This window comes from Rattus norvegicus, chromosome Y, assembly GCF_036323735.1.
Source record: "Rattus norvegicus strain BN/NHsdMcwi chromosome Y, GRCr8, whole genome shotgun sequence".
NCBI classification, from domain to species: domain Eukaryota; kingdom Metazoa; phylum Chordata; class Mammalia; order Rodentia; family Muridae; genus Rattus; species Rattus norvegicus.
The window spans coordinates 30,829,625-30,854,227 of record NC_086040.1 but is presented as its reverse complement, the minus strand read 5'-3'; the positions used below and the strand labels follow the sequence as shown (position 1 = coordinate 30,854,227).

The 24,603-nt window shown below is 38.6% G+C and overlaps 2 long non-coding RNA genes across 4 annotated transcripts in view; both read left to right on the top strand.

The window, feature by feature from the left end:
• Positions 1–24,603, top strand: part of LOC134484354 (uncharacterized) — an 853,788-nt gene that overhangs the window by 203,272 nt on the left and 625,913 nt on the right. The gene's annotated exons all lie outside the window — the stretch shown is intronic.
• Positions 13,656–24,603, top strand: part of LOC134484353 (uncharacterized) — a 37,255-nt gene continuing 26,307 nt past the window's right edge. The window contains exon 1 of one of the 3 annotated variants that reach the window (XR_010061760.1): positions 13,656–13,840. This is a non-coding gene — a long non-coding RNA (uncharacterized LOC134484353). Of the gene's footprint in view, positions 13,841–14,970; positions 16,091–24,603 lie in introns of those variants that run through there. The other 2 variants (XR_010061765.1, XR_010061762.1) reach the window with 2 other exon arrangements.

Here is a 24,603-nt window from a genome sequence, read left to right as displayed (position 1 = left end):
TTTTGTTTGGGAGACCTTTAATAACTACTTCTATTTCTTTAGGATTTAAGGAGTGTTGAGATAGTTTATTTGACCCCGATTTAACGTGGCTACCTGGTATCTGTCTAGAAAATTGTCCATTTCCTCCATATTTTCCAGTTTTCTTGTATATAGACTTTTATATTGGAATCTCCTGATTTTTGGAATTTCTTCAGATTCTGTTGTTATGTATCCCTTTTCATTCCTGATTTTCTTAATTTGGATACTGTCTCTGTGACCTCTGGTTAGTCTGCTAAGGGTTTATATATCTTGTTGTTTTTCTCAAAGAAACAGCTTCTGTTGTTGTTGATTCTTTGTAAACTCCTTTTTGTTTCTACTTGGTTCATTTCAGCTCTGAGTTTTATTATTTCCTACCTTCTACACCTCTTGGGTTCACTTATTTCTTTTTCTTCTAGAGATTTTACGTGTGCTGTCACGCTGCTGATATATGCTCTCTCCTGTTTCTTCTCCCAAGCATTCAGACCTATAAGTTATTCTCTTAGTACTGCTTTCATTGTGTCACATATGTTTGGGAATGTTGTACCTTCATTTTCATTAAGTTCTAAGGTGTCTTTAATATCTTTCTTTATTTCTTCCTTGACCAAGTTGTCATAAAGTAGAGCATTGTTCAACTTCCATGTATACATGAGCTTTCTGTCATTATTATTAGTATTGAAGACCAGTCTTTGTGTGTGGTGGTCTGATATAATGCATGGGATTATTTCTATCTTCCTGCATATGTTGAGGCCTGTTTAGTGACTGATTGTATGGTTAATTTTGGAGAAGGTTCCAGGAGGTTCTGAAAATAATGCATATCATTTTATTTTTAGGATGGAATGTTCTATAAATATCTGTTAAATAAATCTGGTTCATATCTCTTTCAAATTCCTATTTCCATGATCTCTCCAGTGATGAGGGTGGGGTGTTGAAATCTCCTACTATTATCTATCATGTGAAGTGCAATGTATGCTTTGTAATTTAATAAGGTTTCTTTTATGAGTGCAGGTGCCCTTTCATTTGGAGTATAGATATATATGATTGAGAGTTCATCTTGGTGGATTTTTCCTTTGATGACTATGAAGTCATCATCCTTCTTATCCTCCTTAGAAAGCCATGTCCATCCTTACCTTTTTAAAGACTTTTGTTTGAAGTTCAATTTTATTTGATATTATAATCCAACTTCAGCTTGCTTCTTCAGGCAATTTTCTTGGAAATTTGTTTTCCAGACATGTACTCTTAGGTAGTATTCGTCTTTGTCTCTGAGGTGTGTTTCCTGCCTACAGCAAAATGCTCGATACTCTTTATGTATCCCTTCTGTGAATCGGTGACTTTTCATTGGGGAATTCAGTTCATTGATGTTGAGAGTTATTTATTTTTCTAGTTAGAGGTAGAATTATGTTTGATTACCTCTTTTCATTTCATTGCAAGGAAATTATATTCTTGTTTTCGGTATGATGTATTTTCTCTCCTTGTGTTAGTGTTTTCCATTTATTATCTTTTGTAGGCCTGGATTTCCTGAAAGTGATTTCATAAATTTGGTTTTTTCATGGAATATCTTGGTTTCTTTGTCTCTATTACTTGAAAGTTTTACTGGATACAGTAACCAGGTCTGGGAATTGTGCTCTCTTAGGGTCTATTTGACATCTGTCCAGGGTATTCTCAGTTTCATAGTCTCTGGTGAGAAGTCTTGTGTAATTCTTATAGATCTGAATACATATATATATATACATGTATACATATATATATATATATATATATATATATATATCACTTGGACTTTTTCCCTTACTGCTTTTTATATTCTTTCTTTGTCTTGCACATTTGGTGTTTTGACTATTATGTGATGGGAGGAATTTCTCTTCTGCTCCAATCTATTTGGAGTTCTGTGGGCTTCTTGTTTGTTCATGGGCATCAATTTTTTAGGATAGGGAAGTTTTCTTTTTTAATGTTGTTGAAGATAATTACTGGCCCTTTAAGTTGGGAGTCATCTCTTCTTCTATACCTATTAGCCTCAGGTTTGAACTTTTCATTTTGTCCTGGATTTCCTGTATGTTTTGGGCCAGGAACTTTTTGTTTTCCATTATCTTCATCAGTTGTGTCGATGATTTCTATGGGATCTCCTGTCCCTGAGATTCTCTCTTCTATCTCTTGCCTTCTGTTGGTGATTCTTGTATCTACAGCTCCTTGTCTCTTCCTTGGTTTTTCTCTCTCCTCCTTTGTCAACTTTTTGCTTTCTTTATTATTTCTATTTCTATTTTCAAGTCGTCCACTTGTTTGGTCATGTTTCCTGTAATTCTTTCATGGATGTTTGTGTTTCCTCTCGAAGGGCTTCTACTTGTTCACTTGTGTTTTCCTGCATTTTTCTAAGGGAATTCTTTAGGTTTCTCTCAAAGTCCTCCATCATTATCAATGACTGTGATTTTAAATCTAAATCTTGCTTTTCTGGTGTGTTTAAATATCCAGTATTTACTTTCGTGGGAAAACTGGGCTCTGCTGATGCCACGTAGTATTGGTTTTTGTTTCTTAGGTTTCTATGCTTGACCCTCTTCATTGGGTTGTCTCTGGTATTTGCTTGTCATGCTGCTTCTGAGAGTGACTTGACCCTGCTGTAGTCCTCTGTGTCAGCACTGTTGTAGAACTTTTTTCCTGTTTTCTTTTATACTTTCCTGTGAACAGGTGTTCTGTTCTCATGGGTGTAGGCACTCCTGGAGACATTCGTCCAGCTCTAGCTGCAGGCAGGAATCAAATGATCATGACCCTGGTTGTTTCTGTATGACCTTGCCCTCCATGGCCAAAGTTGGACTGTGGGAAACACTCTTGGGACTGTACGGTGGGAAGGTGGGTATTCTCCTCTGACTTTTCAGGAAATCCACACTCTTGAGGGTCCAACTCTCACCCCTATTGGATTTGGATACAAGGAACTGTTTTGCCATTCATTGCAGTCCTCGGTACAGACCAGAACCGTGGGTACAGGTAGCTGACTGTTCCTATATCCCAGTGTCCAGAAGCACTGTTCAATTTCTCCTTGCATCAGGGATGTGGGCTGGGGTGGGCAGATGTGTGTACCTGTCCTGCAGCCTCAAGATTTCCTGCGAATAATTTTTTTGCACAAATTTAAATGTAAATATAACATTCTGGTTCTTGAGGTGATTTTCTGGATATTTATCTGGCAGAGGAAAGGCCTTACTCTCTAGCTAGAGAGCTACCTATACAAATACAGAAACTACTTATGAAAAGGAAGTTTCAGTTCTCTGCACCCAAATCCTGTGGGAGGGAGAGCTAAACCTACAGAGAGGCAGACACGCCTGGGAAACCAGAAGAGACTGCACTCTGCGCACATCCAGATGCCAGAGGAAAACACCAAACGCCATCTGTAACCCTGGCGCATGGAGGCTCCCAGAAAGAGCGGCGCAGATCTTCTCGGTTGCTGCCGCCGCAGAGAGGACTTAGGCAGTACCCCACGAGCACACTTGAGCCTCGGAACCCCATGTAGGACCAACTTTTCCCCTGCAAGTCACCTGCTGGTGAACTCAAGACACAGGCCCACAGGAACAGCTGAAGACGTGTAGAGAGGAAAAACTACACACCCGAAAGCAGAACACTCTGTCCCCATAACTGGCTGAAAGGAAACAGGAAAACAGATCTACAGCACTCCTGATGCACAGGCTTATAGGACAGTCTAGCCACTGTCAGAAATAGCAGAACAAAGTAACACTAGAGATAATCTGATGGCGAGAGGCAAGCGCAGGAACCCAAGCAACAGAAACCAAGATTACATGGCATCATCGGAGCCCAAATCACTATTCCTTAACATCTCTCAATATCAATGGCCTCAACTCCCCAATAAAAAGACATAGATTAACAAACTGGATATGCAACTAGGACCCTGCATTCTGCTGCCTACAGGAAACACACCTCAGAGACAAAGACAGACACTACCTCAGAGTGAAAGGCTGGAAAACAACTTTCCAAGCAAATGGTCAGAAGAAGCAAGCTGGAGTAGCCATTCTAATATCAAATAAAATCAATTTTCAATAAAAAGTCATCAAAAAAGATAAGGAAGGACACTTCATATTCATCAAAGGAAAAATCCAACAAGATGAACTCTCAATCCTAAATATCTATGCTCCAAATACAAGGGCACCTACATACGTAAAAGAAACCTTACTAAAGCTCAAAACACACATTGCACCTCACACAGTAATAGTGTGAGATTTCAACACCCCACTCTCATCAATGGACAGATTTTGGAAACAGAAATTAAACAGAGATGTAGACAGACTAAGAGAAGTCATGAGCCTAATGGACTTAACGGATATTTATAGAACATTCTATTCTAAAGCAAAAGGATATACCTTCTTCTCAGCTCCTCATTGTACTTTCTCCAAAATTGACCATATAGTTGGTCAAAAAACGGGCCTCAACAGGTACAGAAAGATAGAAATAATCCCATGCGTGCTATCAGACTACCACAGACTAAAACTGGTCTTCAATAACAATAAGGGAAGAATGCCCACATATACGTGGAAATTGAACAATGCTCTACTCAATGATAACCTAGCCAAGGTAGAAATATAGAAAGAAATTAAAAACTTTTTGGAATTTAATGAAAATGAAGGTACAACATACCCAAACTTTTGGGACACAATGAAAGCTATGCTAAGAGGAAAACTCATAGCGCTGTGAGCCTGCAGAAAGAAACAGGAAAGAGCATATGTCAGCAGCTTGACAGCACACCTAAAAGCTCTAGAACAAAAAGAAGCAAATACACCCAGGAGGAGTAGAAGGCAGGAAATAATCAAACTCAGAGCTGAAATCAACCAAGTAGAAAGAAAAAGGACCATAGAAAGAATCAACAGAACCAAAAGATGGTTCTTTGAGAAAATCAACAAGATAGATAAACCCTTAGCCAGACTAACGAGAGGACCCATAGAGTGTGTCCAAATTAACACAATTAGAAATAAAAAGGGAGACATACCTACAGATTCAGAGAAAAATTAAAAAATATCATCATATCTTACTATAAAAGCCTATATTCAACAAAACTAGAAAATCTACAGGAAATGGACAATTTCCTAGACAAATATCAGGTACCAAAGTTAAATCTATTAAAAGTGTTACACACATCACACAACTTTATTACTTTGAAAACTCTCTTTATTGCAAATATTTACACAATGAAAAGTACAAAGGTTTAAACTCATGTGAGTGTACTTTGTTGTAAAGTTAAAGTTTATATATACGGGTTGATGACAACAGCCATCTCAGATTCACAGGGGATAAATACATCAGGGAGTTCTCTATTACCTTACCTGTCTTCTTTCCTTTATTCCTGATGAAGCCTCAACTCATCGGCAGCCCCTGCTGTGATAGATAGATCATAAAATGCCTAACTGTCTACAACCCAGAGTACATCGATAGAAAAGATAAAAGACAACATCTCCAAATAGTATATGCAATCGAAACTTTCTTGTAGTTTTTAAAAAAAAAATTCAAAGAACAAACCACATCCGAGGTTATAACCACATATTGGAAACGGTAGCTGTAGGAAGCATTCAGGGGATTTTAAACATCTGCACCTAAGATCGAAACTGCCTCCGTGAACATGAAGATTTATTCCTTTGGCAAGAAAGTCAGTCTGTCTCTTGACAGTCGTGCAGTCTGTCCTTCACTAGAGTGACGGCCATGCTATATGAATGTGTACAGATAAACACATACCGGTTTTCACATCTTCAAATAATTTCAAGAAGAACCTGAAAGAGAATATATAATGTTTAAATTAGCCAGCATTAATATGTTGTTAAAATTTTCTGCCTACAATATTTTAATAATTTTGACTCTTCCTGCTATGAATGAAAAGATGGTTATGTAATGTCTACCAACCCCCAAAACCTGTAATATTGTGAAAACTGTCTTATTTCTCCATAACCTGGGTCTTTGGTCACCAACCTTCTCTTTGCCTATCTAAATTCTGTTCTTCAAATAGATCAGAAGACTATGTGAGGGTGTCACTCTCATGTAGAAGACCAAGGAACTTTCTGTACTTGCATGTATTTGCTCTTGGGAACATGTAAATGAAACTTTCAGTTTCAAGAACTAAAACATGGCCGTCGAATGGGACACCCATGGAAAATAATCTTCCTGCCATCAGTGAACATTAGCACACTGGTAACAGCACAGACAATAAAATAATGTAATAATCCTGGAATAGTAATAATAATAATAATAATAATAATAATAATAATAATAATAATAAAATGATGATTATTTTAATAATAATAATAATAATAATAATAATAATAATAATAATAATAATAATAATAATAGAATAATCCCCTCAAGGGATCACAGACTAAGTAAAGTAAATATTGAGACATGTTTTTCAAGGGTTATTTTACCCATGAAAGCTATTTTCACTAGGACAGTCTCCTCATACTTGAAAATCACTCAACCTGTCATGACTTCACAGAGAGATTTGAGAATCAGGGTGGTCTTTTCTTAGGACAGGAGAAAGATTTGCCAACTTTCCAAAAAGAAAAGCAAACCAGACAGTCTGTGTGAGGATGGTTAGCTTGTGCATGACTAACACACACACACACACACACACACACACACACACACACATACACACACACACACATAAACACACATATCCACACACACACAGACATACAGACACACACACATACACACAGACACACCAAGAGAGACACAGACAGACAAACAGACAGATACACACACACAGATACACACACATACACACACATAAACACACATACACACACATACACACACAGAGACATACACACATACAAACACTCACACGCATAAAAATACACACACAGAGACACAACACAGGAACACACATACACACACATAAACACACATACACACACATACACAGAGATAGACACACACAGATGCAAACACACACAAACACTCACACACATAAAAATACACACACAGAGACACACAGACAGACACATAGATACACAGACAGACACACAGATACACAGACACACACACAGACAAATAGACACACACACACACACACACACACACACACACACATCTCTGATGTATGCTTCTTAGAGTGTCCAGGTGCAAAAGGATGAAGTGGCCTCTGGAACTATTTGGTCAACAGAATCTTGGTCTGCCTGCAAGTGAGTTGGGGGTTGCTCCAAGGTATTCAGTGTCACAACTCTGTTAGAAGGTGTTCAGGGACGCGCTGTGTGCATATATTTTACTCAGGTTGAACAAGGGCTACACAAACCTTGAAGAGCGGGAAGGGGTTTTCGGGTGGATTTACATCGATGGAGGCTTAAGGTACCAGAAGGGCTCATTTGCTTGAGCTTTTATAATCTCTGTCCCAGCATCGGTCTGTTATTCAGGGATCTCCATTTGACCTCCTCAGAAACCGACTCCACTGAATGTGCCCCATCCCAAAACCTGAGGTTCCACTTGCTTGATTTCAAAAGATTGAAGGTTCGGACTCTGCGTTCTCTATCAGATTAAATACTCGGGAGGTTGTTCTCTAGACGCCATGAACTAACAAGTGCATCCATTGAGTTTCTGCATTAACCCATATGTCCCTTAATTCTGGCCGGTTCTCTCTGCACAGCGCTATTCCTCCATCTTCCCCACCAACCTTCAGCTCCTGTCTCAGTCGTCCGCACTTCAATCACAGAATCTGTTACAGTTTTCTTTTCAGAGAGGTTGATGCTTTCCCTCTCACCAGCCTTCTCCTTTCCTTTGTCCTCTCTCCATTTGTGGATTGTAGATAGAATATGATTTGCCTCACACCTGATACCATCCATAGGTAAACACGCGCCATGTTTGTGTCTCTAGGTCTCAGCTCGCTCTCGGGCTGTTTTTTTTTTTTTTTGTTTTTGTTTTTGTTTTTGTTTTTTTTTCTAGTTTCAACTATTTTCCATGAAGCTTCATGATATCATGACCCCATCCCCATGAGGATATGCCCCACTCCCATGATGTCATGCCCCACCTACACGATGTCATGAGCCACACCCATGATGTCACGCCACCATCCCCGTGATGTCATGCCTGTGCCCCTTGCAAGAATTGTTGTATATATTCACCAGGTAACATTCTGAATGCTGCACTGTCACCACACTCCTCCAGGCTCCCACCATTTACAGTCCCTCTTTCTATCCTCTCCCCATCTTCTCTGAGAGAGTGGAGTGCCCTTCTGGGTGCACCCTCTCCCCTGGCACATCAAGTCTTTGCAGGGTTAGATTCATCATCTCCCACCAGGTCCTGAAAACGAAGCTCGAGTAGGAGAACAGGATCCAAAGACAGGCGACGGGTTTAGTGAACCCTCGTGAAGACCACTGTGCTCCTCTGCCTCTTTCAGTCCTTTCCTCAGCTCTGTGGTTAGACTCTCTGAGCTCTATCCGATCTTTGGCCGTGCACCTCTGCTTCTGGGTCAGTCGGCTGCTCGGTGGAGCCTTGCAGAGAACAATAATGCTATCTTCCCGTCTGCAAACATGTCAGTGTTTGAGGTTTGCCCGTAGGATAAGTCTCACATCCGGCTACTTATCCTTTGTCCATTCCCTCATTTCTCTTCCATCTCTGTACCTGTGTCTCTTATAGAGAGGGCAATTTCTGTGTCAAAATTTTGGGGGTGGCTTTGTGTCCTTATCCTTCCACTTTTGGTCCTCTGTGGCTATGGAAAGTGACCATTTCAGTATTTGTATCCCCACTGCTCCGAGTCTCAACTAAAGTCACCCTCATACACGCTAGGGTAGCCTCACCAATCCCAGATTGCAGGCAAATCTTAGAGATAGCACCCACCCTGGACAGTCACTGATTTCTCTTTATTCTCTTGGCCCTCTGTCCCTCTTGCTCGTCTCTCTCAAGAAATGATTCTCAAACCCCATTTCCCGTCCCATCCCCTCAGCCACCCATTCCTTTCCTGCCTCCTCTCATTATTTTATTCCTCCTTCTGAGTGAAATTCAATAATTTTTCTTGGGTCTTTCTTCTTGTTTAGCCTCTTTGGTTCCTTAGATCTTAGTGTTTGAATTCTGTACTTTATGGCTAATACCCTCTTTTAAGTGAGTATGTACATGTTATTTTGGGACTCAGTTACCTCATTCAGAACAATACTTTCTCATTCCATCTACTCCACCGCATCTTCACAATGTCCTTATTTTTCATAACTGTGTAGTATTCCATAGTGTAAATGAACCACATTTTCTGTAGCCATTTTTTCGTTGAGGGGCTTCTGGGTTATTTCTATTTTCTGCTCATTATGAAGAAAGCAGTTAGAACGTTATGGAGCACATGTCCTTCCGGTATGGCAGAGGTTTTTTCAGATATAAGGCCAGGAGTAGTATAGCTGGGTCTTTAGAAAGAATATTCCCCATTTTCTCAGAATACACTGGATAGATATGCAAAGTCATTATTCGAATTTGATCTTCCCCCAGCAAATGTTATTTGTATCCTGATATTTATCTGCTTCCTCAAAGGAGGTTGCCCCTGGCTAGTCCTCTTTCATGGATTAAGGAGATCGCATATGAACCTTCTGTCCCTTTTAACTGTTCTTTAAATGTTAAAGCCTATGACAGTGAGCCAGAGGGGAAAGTTGATACTGGAGTACTGAGGGTGTGGTTAGGTAGAGAGTCAGAAGAGGGTAAGAGAGGTATAGTTTATTACTATATAATAATTTAATATACTAACATAATATATTAGTATCAATTATATTTTATTATGATATAAATATATAATAATATAATGTATTAATAAAATATGACTATATTATTTATTTTAATAATAATATTCTTTAATATGTTAATATAGTATATTATTAATTATATTATTATGATTGTACATATCACTTTAATATATTAATTTATTATAATAATATTTTATATATGTGTATAAATATATATATGTATTTATATACAATATAAATATATATGTGTATATATATACTGCATGGTATGCAACATCCACAAAGTTAACTCCAGGTGGAGCTCGCACGTTAATGTGAAATGCTGAGGGCAGAATATTTTTTTTTCAGTTCAGTTTGCTTATATAGTGGATCACTTTGATGGGTTTTCATAGATTGATCCACTCCTGCAGCCTCAGGAGGTAGCCTACATGATGGCACTGAATGGCGGTTTTGATATGCCCTTGGATTTTATTTTCGAGCATTTTACCTAGTATTTTTTCCACCAATGTTGGTAAGGGAAATTCTTCTGAAATTCTTTCTTTGTTGTGTCGTTTGTGATTTATGTGTCAGGGCGACACTGGTGTCATGGAATCATTTTGGCGTTTTCCTCCTGTTTCTGTTTTTTTGGTGTAGGTCGAGAATTCTTTGAAAACCTGGTAGGAGTCTGCACTCAAACAATCTGGCCCTTGGGCTCTTTCAGTAGGGAAACTTAATTACTGTTTGTGTCTCATTAGGTGTTGTAGAGCTATTTACAGAGTTTATCTTACCTAAATTTACCTGTGGTCAGTGCAATCAGTCTACACAATCATCCACTTTAAAGTGAGAACTAATGATTATGTGACTTTCATCATTGTACATTGATACGGCTTCCTGTTCATTTCTGAATTTGTTATTTGGATGGATGCTCTCTCCTCCTATTACATTATCTGTCTGAGGATTTGTCTGTCGGATTGATGTTCCCAAGGAACCAGCTCTTGTTTTTTTGTTTTGTTTTTTTTGTTTTTTTTTTTTTTTTGTTTTTTTGATCTTTGTATTCTCTTTGTTTCTGATGGATCACTCTCACCCTGAGTCTGATCATTTCTTGCTGTCTCCTCCTTTAATATGTATTTGCTTCTTTTTATTTTAGAGATCTAGGGTGTGCTGGGAAGTTGCTAGTGTGGGGTCTCTCCGGTTTCTTTATAAAAGCACCCTGTGCTGCATATGCAGGTAACTTTGGAGAAGTTGTGCCTTCATTTTCATTAAATTCTAGGAGCACTTTTTGTTTTTCATCTCTTCCCTGAACTGGTGGATCTTAAGTTGCCAGCTATTGAATTTCAATGAGTTTATACACTTTTTCTTATTGTTGAAGTCCAGTTTTAATCCATGGTGATCTGAGAAGATCCAATGGTTAGTGCAGTATTTCTGTATCCATTGTGGCTTCTTTAGAGTGGGAGAACATGTTCATTTTAGGATAAGGTTCCATGAGGTACTGAAAAGAGAGTGTGTACTTTTGTGTTTGTGTGAACTATTCTGTAGATATCAGTGAGGTCAATTTTATTGAACCCCGTGTTTGTTTAATCATTTATTTATTTATTTTTTAAATTTCTGTCTCAATGGCCTGCCTTTGGTGAGATGGGACATTGATGTCACCCACTATTAATGTGTGAGGTTCGATTTGATATTTACGCTTTAGCAATATTTCTCTCACCAATATTTCTGCTTTTTGTCTTTGGCCTATAGACATCCAGAATTGAGATGTCATTTTGGTGGATTTTTCCTCTGATGCATATGAAGTATCCTTCCCCGTCTCTTTTGATTACTTTTGGTAGAAAGTCTGATTTGCTGGATGTTAGAATGGCTACACCATCTTGTTTCTTGTGTCCATTAGGTTGGAAATCTTTTCCAACCCCTTGGTCTGAGGTTGTGTCTATCTTGGTTGCTGGATTGTGTTTCTTGAGTGCAACAGAAGGATAGATCCTGATTTTAAATCCATTGTGTTAGCCTGTGTCCTTTTACTGTTGAGTAGAGGACATTAATGCTTAAAGGTATTACTGAGATGTTGCGGGAGCAGGGTTTTTTTTTTTTTTTTTTTTTGCTTGCATGTTTTCTGGTTTTTGTGTTTTCGATTAGGATGTTTGAGTATGTATGTGAGTATTACATCTGTTCAGTAGGGTGCATGATTTTTTTTTGTTTGTATTTTTTTGTGTTTTTGGGGAGCTATTGGAGTATGCATGTGAATGTGAGATCCTTTCTGTAGGTTATGCTGTGTAATTATTAATTTCTAGGGGGAGGCAGAGATGTTTCAATTTCTGAAAATCCATCAATATAATTCACTATATAATGAAACTGAAAGAGAAAAATCACATGATAATCTCATTAGATATTTAAAAAGCTTGCAAAAATATTCCAACCCACCTTCATGTTAAAAGGGAGAGAGCAATCAGGGATACGAGTCCTATGCAGAAACATAATAGAGGCAATGGACAGCAGGCCGGTACCCAGCATCAACCTAAATGGAAAGAAATGTAAAGCAATTCCATTAAAGTCAAGGACAATGTAAGGCTGCACACTCTCCCTGATTAGTATAGTATTTGAAATTATATCTAGGGTAAAAGCATAGTTCAAATTTGGTTCTGAAATGGAGTATTGCCAAGGCCTGTGAAGGAGGAATGGCACAGAGCTTTAGAAATCCTGGGGTATGGCCCACTCTTCAGCACAGTCTCGTTGAACCTTGGTGAGTCATGAACCCCACGAGGATTTCAGGCAGAGTGGTGCTCAGTTATTGCACTCATCCTCTCTTAATCTAAGAAGTGCATGAAAATCCTCATGGAGCTTTCTACCACTCAGAGGGCAGTGCCATTGGCATTTGCAATAAGAGTGATACAGGTCTTTTAGCAATTGCCTCTGGGGTAGATCATTGCTTCTATCATTGCCCGAGGAAATGTAGAATGATTAGCGAGGACCACAACCCATTAAAAGCTTTTGGAAAAATAAAATTGTTTGTGAAGCTGGCTAAGATCTTTTCCCTACTGACTCTGATATAAAAAACAATGTATGGAACAATTTGTAGTTCGGAAAGGCTGGGATCTTTTAAGGTCAGGGATCAAGAACTATGGCGGCACAGGCTAATGGTGTGACTGTCACAAATGCTGGACTGTTGATGACTGCTTTCTGAACCAGTTTTACCCTCAGCTTCCTGATAGGATTTAATAAGGTTTGCCAATCACAGATGTGCATTCTGATCATTTAAAGCAGATATAACATTTTTATACAGATGTTTAGATTTCTGTTTCTAAAAGATTCTTACAAGTATCCTTTTAAGGATAAATAATACAATACTTTACCATTTCTCTGTGAATTCAAATTGCTTACTTATGAAGTTACATTGACCTTGGGAGCAATTTGTTTTCTTTAGGTGTACTATATAATGTTTGTTCTAATACAGTACTGGGTATCACTTTTTTCATCACTAAGCAAGAGAAGAAAACTAGAATATGATCACATTTGTAATACAATATTCAATAAATTAAAGGTCTATAGGGAAAATACTGCCCGTTGCGAAACAGAGAAAACCTAGAAAATTGAACTGTATGTCACAGGAATAATCCTGGGAGTATAAATATTATCTAGAAGAATCACCTCCACTCCATCTTCCTAAATCTTTTCTACCCGTGACATGCCCCTGACTAACTTTCACCATTCAGAGCATGTAACCACTAATGAAGAAAAGAGAAGTATCTAACTTTATAGAGAGATGGAGTACGTAAATGTTTCCACTGTGACACAAGAGACTCTCCTGGAAAAGGCACTCTTGAAACTGGTCAATGTAAGGAAAGCTGTTCAGCATGTAGGCCATGGGCGTTCTAAGAGACATTATCATTAGGCCCTCTCTGAAAAATCTCTTGTAACCTAGAGAGCCCTAGCTACTTTTGTGAGGTCACAAGTGTTGTCCTGTTAGCATCTGCCTCTCAGATATTTCTTCAGTACCCCTAGAGCTTACTAATTGGCCTTTAATTCAGAATAAACAGACATTTTTGAAGGGAGAACAAAGAGGATGAAGAAATCAGAGATGTGCAAAGAAAGCTTCCCTTCTGTTTTGGTATCAAAAAGGAAGAATTACCTGGTCCATTTGAGAGCTCAGTGAGTCCGGGGTAGGTGTTTAGTGGGTTCCCTGAAGAGACAGCCTTCATCTCAGCTTTCCACATATGGGAATGAGGACATGGGAGCCTCTCAAAATCATCTGGACTTACCTGTTCTTATGGTTCCTGGAAGTCAGAGAGTTTATATCATTCATTTCTTTATTCCAAAAGCCAAGGGATGGAAAGGGCACAGTTGTTTTCCTGAGAGTGCATGGCCTTTATTCTTTTTGACAAGAAGAAAAGGGACTTAAAGAACACGGGAAGGACAAGTTTTGTAACCCTAGCTCTGTGTAAACTCCTCCATGCTTTAGATTCCTATAGTGCAGTTTGTGCCTGACCCTGATATCTGGGATAGAGAAGAGCTTCTATTTGAAACATCATCATCTCAGTCCTTCAACTATTATTTCTATGACTGTCATTACCTGATAGTGACTCATTAGATTTCTGAGTCAATAGCTGTAATTAGCTGGTAGTTTTCTCTTCTTTTATTTCTTATATCTTTTATTTTCTACAAATTTTATTTCTTTTTTTAAAATGTATATTTACATATTTATATTTAAAATACTGTTTCCTTTTAGAATTTCCTCCCGTAAGATCCCTAACAGGTCCCTCTCCACTTCTTCTATAAACCATCCCATTACTGTCCCTTCACATTCCCTTTAAATGCAAGTCAAACCAAGGGAGGACCAAGGGCTTAACCTTCCTTTGGTGCCCAACAAGGCCGTCCTCTACTACAAATGCAGTTGGAGCCTTAGGTCTTTCCATTTTCCACCTTTGAATATTGGTCTCATACCAGAAAGATCTGGTTCATTGGCATTTTTGTTCTTAAGGGTTGAAAGCCTTTTCAGCTCTTATTATCCTTTCTCAGAATCTACCAACTGGAACTCCATTTCCAGTTTACTGGTTTGCCATTGACATTCACATTTGTATTTGACATGCTCTAGCTTTGTATCTCAGGAAATATCTATATCTGTTTCCTGGCAGAATGCATTTCTTAGCTTCATCAATGTTATCCAGTTTTGGTGGTTGAATATATATATATATATATATATATATATATATATATATATATATATATATATATATATATACACTTTAGGTGCTTCCTACACCTATTAGGTTAGGTGGAATGATTACATGGATTCTGCACAACTAGGTCAAGAATGTAGAGTTTGCAAATGAGTATATCAAAGAGACTCCCTCCTGTACTTATGAAGGTATTGAGTTGAGGTTTCACTGTTCCTGAAGTCTTTCTTCCCCCTGCCCATGCTCCTGTTTCTTATATATGACATTAAGGAAGAATCATGGCAACACATCTAAAACCTTCAAGTCTGGCCATGGGAACACAGGAAGTAGATAATGTTGTACAGATATCAAATGTGAATAGAGAAAAGAATTGTATACTCCATGTGGTCCTTTGCTTTATTGATGTTGGTAATTTTTGAATAACATAAGGATTTGGGAATTTATAATTGAAGTAGGTACACCATATTTACACTGTTATTCTCAGTCTATAGATGGGCCCACTTTGTTTCCAAAATCATAGCAGAGAATGGAATTTGAAAACAGAATTTTTGAGTACATATTCAGGAATATTTATAATGTCCCCTATGAAGGAATGTACAATAGGAAAGTGAAATACAATATTCATTCAACGAAAGGTGTGTAGGTAAAGTACTGGCCTTTATAAAATTAAGAAAACCTAGAAAATTGAACTGTATGTCACAGGAATTGACCTGGGAATAAAAATATTATCCAGAAGAATCTCCTCCACTCCAAGTTCCTAAATAATTTCTATCCATGCCATGCCCCTGACTCATTTTCTCCATTCAGAAGTCACTAGCTTTAGAGAGATGGAGAACGAAAGTTTCCACTGTGTCACAGGAGACATACCTAAATTGGCACCCTCAAAACTGGTTAATGTAAGGAAAGCTGTTTAGAGTCAGGCCATGGCAGTTCTCAGTGACAATATCATTAGGCTCTCCCTGAAAAATCTCTTGTATCCTTGAGAGCACTAGCTTCTTCTGTGATGTAATAAGTGTTGTCCTGACTGCAAATGCCTCTCAGATATTACTTCAGTACCTATAGGTTTTACTAATTGGCCTCAAATTCAGGGGAAACAGTCATTAGGGAGGGAGAACAAAGACGATGAAGAAATCAGAGATGGGGAGAACGAAGCTGGTCTTCTGTCTTGGTATAAAAGAAGGAAGAAATACATCATCCCTGAGAAATCTCACTGAAGCCTTGGTAGGAGTGGAATATGTAAGTTGAAGAGATAGAATTGATCTGATCCTTCCACACATGGGATCAGGAGCTGGGAGCCTCTCAGAAGAATCTGGACTTCCCTGCTTCTAATGGTTCCTGGAAGTCAGAGAGTTTATATCATTAATTTCTTTCTCCCAAAAGCCAGGTGTTTGGAAGGACACTGTTCTTTTCCTTAGAGCTCATGGATTTTTGTTCTTATTGCCCAGAAGAAAATGGTCCTAAGGAAGAAGTGAAAAATAAGTATACTTACCTCAGCTCAGAATAAACTCCTCAATTATTTGGATACTTATAGAGCAGTAAGTGTCTGATACTGATATTTGGGAGAGAGAAGTGCTCCAAATTTAATCTTCATCATCTCAATCTTTCCACTAGTATTATTCTGACTATAAATCCCTGACAGGAACCCTTTGGATTACTGACTCAATAGGTCTGATTAGCTGCTAATTATCTTTTTTTTCCTTTTTTTTTTTTAGCAAATTTTATACCTTTTTTTTTTTTTGGTTCTTTTTTTCGGAGCTGGGGACCGAACCCAGGGCCTTGCGCTTCCTAGGTAAGCGCTCTACCACTGAGCTAAATCCCCAGCCCCGTATATACCTTTTTTAATTGGATATTTCTATATTTACATTTCAAATGTTATTTCCTTTCCCAGTTTCCTGTCCTTAATATTCCTAGCTGGTCCCCTTATCCTTATCTATAACCTTTACTGTGCTTTGACATTCCCTTTAACTAGAGAGAACCAAGGGCTTCTCCTTCCATTGATGATCAACATCGCCATACTATGCCACATATGCAGTTGGAGCCACAGGTCTGTACATAAACAGTCATGGAATATTGGTTTAATACCAGAAAGCCCTGGTTAATTGAACTTGTTGTTCTTATGGGGGTTGAAAGCCCATTCAGCTCTTGTAATCCTTTCTCAACATCTACAAACAAGGGGTCTGTATTCAGTTCTCTGGTTTGCCACTAGCAATCACTTCTGTATTTGACATGCTCTAGCTGTGTCTCTCATGAAAGATCTAAAACCATTTATTGGCAGAATGCAATTTTATCTTCATCAATCTTATCTAGTTTTTGTGCCTGATATATATATATATATATATATATATATATATATATATATGTATGTATATGTATATATATACACATATATATACATACATATATATATATAAGTGAATACATACATATATATATAAGTGAATACATACACACACATATATACATATATATACATATATACATATATACATATATATACATTTATATACATATATATATATATATATATATATATATATATATATATATATATATATATATACAATTTTGGTGGATCCTACAACTAGGAATTTTGGTTTAATATTTGGATGGATTCTGCATAACAAGGTGAAGACTATAGGATCCACAAGTGACAATTGCAAATAGACTCCCTCCTGTTTTTTATAACCTATTGAATTTGAGGTTTCATTGGACCACAAGCCATTCCTATCACTGCCCATCACTCAGAAACTGATGTGTGGCCTGAAGAAAGAATCATGGTAAAACATCCAAAACCCTCAAGCCTATCCCTGGGAACACAAGAAGGTAGATATTAGAGGACTGATATCTAATAGAACTTCAGAACCACATTCTATACTCCATGTTGTCCTTTGCTTTACTGATGTCTTGTAATTAATGGATAAAATATGGATTTGGGAGTTGATCATTAGAAGTAGGTACACAATATTTCCACTCTTATATTCACTCTATAGCTGAGCCACGTTTGATACCAAATTCATTGCAAAAAATGGAATTTGAAAAATGAAATTTTGAGTACACATGCAGGAACATATATAATGTCCCCTGTAAATGAATTTACAATCAGAAAATATAAAACAATATTCACTCAATTAAAGTTCTGTAGGGAAAATACTGGCACCAGCGAAACAGGGAAAACCTAGGGGATTGAACTTTATGTCACACGATTTGACCGGAGAATAAAATTAATCTCCAGAAGAATATCTTTCCTTCTGTGTTCCTAGATCTTTTCTACCCATGACAAGCCCCTGACTAACTTTCTTCATTCAGAGCATGTAATCACTAATAAAGCAGAGAGAAGTCTCTAGCTGTACAGAGATGTAGCATGTAAATATTTCTACTGTGTCACAGGAGACACTACTGGAAAGTGCACAACCAAATCTGGTCAATGCAAGGAAGCTCTTGAGCAGGTAGGCTATGGCAGTTCCATCATCATTAGGCCCTCCTTGAAAATTCAATTGTGTTCTGGAGAGCCGTAGCTTCTTCTGTGATATCACAAGTTTTGTTTTGACAGCAACTACCTCCTTCCATATGTCTATGGTTTAGTAATTGGCATCTAATTCAGAGTAAAGAGCGATTTGGGAGAGAGAACAAATAGGAAGAAGGGATCAGAGATGGGGATGAGGAAGCTGGCCTCTTGTCTTGGTATAAAAGTAAAGAAGAAATAAGTGGTTTTTGGAAAACACCCTGAGCAGATGGCTTTAGTTCTTTTGTTCTTCTATGGGTTAACCGAGCTCTTGGAGAAGTTGGTGAACATCCTAAAGACCTTTTGGCAGATGGTAAAGTTTCTAGACACCCCTTTTTGTATTTCAATGATCCTAGGGATTGTATGACTAAAGGTAATTGTTTTCTAGGACGAGTGCTAGAGCAAGATAGATTTTTAGGTGCTTTAAAAGACATGGAATTTTTCTGATATACTTGGACTAATGGCACAAGGTCTAAATGATTTTTTTTCGATGTGGACTTTCCCTCAGACCTTTGGTAATATAAAAAAAAGGTTTTATATGTTTTAAGTCTAATTTGCACAATGGCAAACCACTTTGAGCATGGAGAACACTTTCTGGAGCCATAGAGAGGGGTGAAGAAATTCTCTTAAACCCTAGGGTAGACGGTGAACATGCCTTTTTTGTAGAAGGAGGAGTTACTTGAGCATCTTGGGACAATATGGAATGTCCAGCAAGACCTTTCAAGGAATGGCATCTTTGCAAACTTCCTTCATATTTTTTGGAAATTCCATGGTCCTTTGGACAGATGGAGAAGATTAGGACTCACCTGAGGAGAAGATGTAGCTTTTGCTGTCTCTTTGGCTGCAGAAGATGGCACAAGATCCCTTTTGGCAGAAGGGGCATGTTTGAAACTATCTTCTTTAGAGGAAATTTCTCAAGACTACATCAGAAGGATCAAATCTTAACCTTTTTTTTTTATAGAAACTGGATGCCTGTGGTCCACTTTGGTAGAGGGAGAATGTCGCCTCTTTATCCCCAGAGTGGACATGTTAAATAAATCTACTTAGGTATATGGGGATAGTTCTATAACATGCTGTTCAGATGCAGTAGATCCTAAGACATCCTTCTCAGATGAGGAAGGTCTTAATGTACCGTGTATACGTGTAGAATCCTTACTGTGATATCAGAATGGAGGGTATGTATTAGAGCTACCTATGAAAATGTGACCTCTCCCTGAGCATCATAGACATATTCTAGATATTGTTTTGTAACTGTGGAAGTTCCAAGAGAAATTTCTTCTGCTGGAGAAGTGGAAACCGACTTTCCTATAGAAGTGTCAGGTTCCCTAGCCTGCTTGAGAGGCAAAACAGGCTCTAAAGCCCCTTCAGAAGATGAGGTAAAATCCAGAGCTTTTGAGGTATTTGGCAGATGTTCTGGGTCTGCTTGTGGGTATAAAGAAGGAATGGCAATCTTTTCTGAATATTTGGAAGAGTGTGTAGCATCTTCTGTAGTTGGGGAAGATGGCTGATTTTGAGGAGATAAGGAAGTTCCTATAGCCTACTGTGGAATTTGTGGAGGTCGTATTCATTCTTTTACACTAATGGAATACAAGGAATCCCTTTCCTCAGTTGTTGAGGATGCTACAGACTCTGGTGTTCGCATTTCATGGTTCACATATGGTTGGGTCCATAACCTTCTCTACAGATGGAATCTGTCCTAGAATATCTTTTGTATATGTGTCACATCCACAAGACATTTCTAAAGATGTGGCTATGGGTAGACCTCCTTTTGTAGAAGTTTCTTGTCCCACAGTCTCTTTTTGAGATAGAGTAATACTCAGAGAATACTGCTCAGTTTTGGGAAGTTCTAGCATCTCTGATGTATATTTGGAAAATTTTGGCGCCTCTGCTTTCAGTACAGAACGACTTAGAGTCCCCTGAGGAGGTAGGGGATATTTTATCTTCTCTGCACATTGTATAAATATGGAGTCTGCATGGCTCATTGACAGTGTGTTTTGATAAACTTGGCTTTTTTGGGCCTAATGGGATGTCAGGAGGGTCCCTTCAGTGGTAGAGGATATTTGAATAATTCTCTATTATATAAGGACATTTGAAGTACTGGGGGATATGGTGAGGCTGCTAGAACATATTTTTTATGTGCAGAAGGCACAGGAGTTCCATCGGTGGATTCAGAAATTTCTACCACATCTTGCGTGGGTGTGGAACTCTCAAGAGCCCCTTCTGAAACTGTCAATGGTCCTTGATCTAATGGTGTACATGCAGAAAATTTTGTCTCTTCTTGGGCTGGTATGTGTGTTATGAGGTTCACTTGGGTATTTGTAACTGTATTTTGTACGCCTTGGATCATAAGTGATGATTTAAGCGCATTTTTAATAGTGGAGGACTTTGAATGTCCTCTTGGCTTAACAGGGTAGTTCTGCAATCCGCTTTGTCAGCAGAATCAGGTTTCAAACTCATTTTACCCGAAGCAGATTTCATAAGCACGTTGGTGGAGATAGGGCACATCTTTGACTGTCTTTGTGAATGGACAGAGCTCTCTGCCCTGCTTTGGCAGCTGGCAAAGGTATTAAAGTCTCTTCTGGAGAAGGGGCAGGACTTATTTCACTTGTGGAATATGAGAAATCACTGAGATTACCTTTAAGAGAAGAAGATTTCCAGCCCTTTTTTTTTTTTTCTGATTGGGCCTGTTGTACCTCCCCTTAACCAGAGGCGTCTTCTCCAACAAAATTTGGAGGAGAACTGGAAAGACTGAGGACCTGTAAGATAGGGAGTGAACATTTGAAATCCTTTGGAAAGTCTGTGGGACAAGAGCTGAACACCCAGAAGAGTGTGCAATACTGAGACCTCAGTGAGGAGACCCTGCTACTTCTTCCCACATGTGCTCAGATCCCTAGCCCAAGAGGAAACTGCATAGTGCCACTGGACACATGAATATAGGAGCAGTCAATCTGCAGGAGCCCTGCAGTCCAAACTGCAGCTGAATCTGAACTTGTCCAAACAGTATTCTACACCCAAATGTCATGAGGGGTGGGGAAGTATTACACTGTCAGAGGGGCAGAAACCCGTGAGAACTCTGCTCAAATTCCTGACTCAAGAAAAAAACACCTAGCTCCATCTGGGCCTCCTGTGCATAGGAACCTAGGAGCAGTAGGGTCAAGACACTTCTGGTTGCAGCCCTTATGGAAAGCTGAATGTCAGCCCAACAAGTGAGTTCAGGCCTGAGAGAAGAGGTGATTCCAACTTTTCTGCCTGAAGCGAGCTCACTGGTTGACTCAGGACATGCAAATGCAGAACTCCTCTGGGATCAGGCATTTCCAGATTCTAGCTGGCTCCTGAACCTTGCTGATTCCAGCACAAAGCTCCCTTCTCCTAGAAACTGTGGGAGAGAGAGCTGATCACCCAGGAGTGTGGGCAATACTGAGCATACAATGCACACAGACTACCACTTCTGCCCACAATTGCCCACATCTCTGGCCCAAGACAAAATTGCATAGTGACTCTGGAATAGAGGAGGAGTAAATCTACTGGAGCACCATGTTCCAGACTGTGCCTGGATCGGAACTGATCTTGTCAAACAGCTCCCTGTACCCAAATCATGATGGTGGGGTAACTAGAGCCTCAGAGAAGCAGACACTCCTGGGAAATCAGAGGAGACTACTCTCTGCCCAGATTCCTGACTCAAGAGGAAAACACCTTGCACCATCTGTGCCCCCTCCCCCCACAGAGGGACCTAGGAGAAGTATGGGAAGTTCCTTCTGGTTCCCGCCCACAGGGACAGCTGAAAGTAAGTGGACAGGAGCAACTATGTGCCTGAGAGCAGAATACTCTGTTCCCTTAACTGGGTAAAAGAAAACAGGAAAACAGGTCTACAGCAGCCCTGACACACGAGCCTACAGGACGGTCAAGCCACTGTCAGAAAGAGCAAGACAAGCTAATTCCAGAGACCACCTGATGGCCACAAGAAAGCACAGGAACACAAACAACAGAAACCAAGACTACTTGGGCTCAACAGAACCCAATTCTCCCATCAAAACAAACACTGGATATCTAAACACACCAGAAAAGGAAGATCTAAATTTAATTTCACATTTATCATGACGATGGAGGATGTTAAGAATAATAACTCCCTTAAGAAAATGCAGGACAATAGAAAAAACTGAAGTAAACAAATATAATGCAAGAAAGAGGGAACACAAAACTACCTTAAAGAACTACTTGAAAAACAGCATAACAGGAGAAGGAAATAAACAAAACCACCCAGGAGTTAAAAATGGAAATAGAAACAAGAAAGTAAGCACAAGGAAGATAACCCTGGAAATGGAAAACCTAGGACAGAGACCAGGAGTCATAGAAGTGAGAATCACCAACAGGATAAAAGACATAGAAGACATAATCTAAGGAGCAGAAGAATCACACAACTGTCAAACATAATGTAAAACAGAAAAGACCTAGCTCAAAACATAAAGGATATCCAGGACACAATGAGAAGATCAAACCTAGTCTTAACAGGTATAGAAGAAAGTGAAGACTGTCAACATCAAGGGACAGTAATATCTTCAACAAAATTATAGAGTAAAACTTCCCTAATCTAAAGAAAGAGATGCCCATAAACATACACAAAGCCTACAGAACTCCAAATAGATTGGACCAGAAAAGGATATTCTCCCATCACATAATAGTCAAAACACCAAATGCACAAAACAAATAAAAATGTTAAAAACTGTAAGGAAAAAGGTCAAGTAATATATAAAGGCAAAGTTATCAGAATTAAATCAGAATTCTTTCCAGATACTATGAAAGTCAGAAGATCATAGACAGATGTCATACAGACACTAAGAGAATTAAAACACCATCCCAGGGTACTGTATCCATCAAAACTCTCAATTAACAAAGACGGAGAATCCAAGATATCCCATGACTAAACGAAATTTACACAATACCTTTCTACATATCTAGTCTTACAAAGGACACTAACTGGCAAGACCGAACACAAGGATTCAAGTAAAACCATAGATAAAGCAAGAAATTAATCTTTTCACAACAACACATAGAGAAGAGAAGCACACACATAAACTAACCTCCAATTATGAAAATAACAGAATGTGACCATCACTATTCCTTAATATCTCCAACATCAATAGACTCATTCCTCACTAAAAATACACAGATTGACACACAATATGTAATGAGGACCCAGCATTTTGCACTACAGGAAACACACTTCAGAGACAAAGACAGACACTACCTCAGAGTAAAAGGCTGGAAAACAATTTTCCAAGCAAATGGTCTGAAGAATATATAAAATCGACTTTCAACCAAAAGTCATCAAAAAGCATAAGGAAGGACACTTCATATTCGTCAAGGGAAAAATCCACCAAGATGAACTCAAAATCATAAATGTCTATGCTCCAATTACAAGGGCTCCTACATACACATAAGAAACCTTACTAAAGATCAAAGCACATATTGCACCGCAAAAAAATAATAGTATAAGATTACAACACCCCATTCTCATCACTGGACAGATCACAGAATCAGAAATTAAACAGAGATATAGACAGACTAGCAGAAGGTATAAACCAAATGGACTTAACAGATATTTACAGAACATTCTATCCTAAAACAGAAAGATAAACCTTCTTCTCACAGCCTCCTGGCACTTTCTCCAACATTAATCATATAATCAGTCAAAAAGCAGGCCTCAAAGCATACAGAAAGATAGAAATAATCCAACGCATCCTATCAGACCACCATGGGCTAAGGCTGTTCTTCAATAAAAATTAGGAAAGAACGCCCACATATACATGGAAGTTGAACAATTTTTTTTTACTCAATGATAACTTGGTCAAGGAAGAAATAAAGGAAAAAATTAAAGACTTCTTAGAATTCAATGAAAATGAAGGTACAACACACCCAAACTCTTGGAACACAATGAAAGCTGTGCTAAGAGGAAAACTCATAGCTCTGAGTGCCTGCAGAAAGAAACAGGAGAGAGCATACATCAGCAGCTTGACAGCACACCTAAAAGCTCTAGAACAAAAAGAAGCAAATACATGCAGGAGTAGTAGAAGGCAGAAAATAATCAAACTCAGGGCTGTAATCAACCAAGTAGAAAAAAAGGGACCACACAAAGAATCAACAGAACCAATACCTGATTCTCTGAAAAAATCAACAGAAAATATTAACCCATAGCTAGACTAAGCAGAGGATACAGAGAGTGTGTCCAAATTAACAAAATCAAATATTA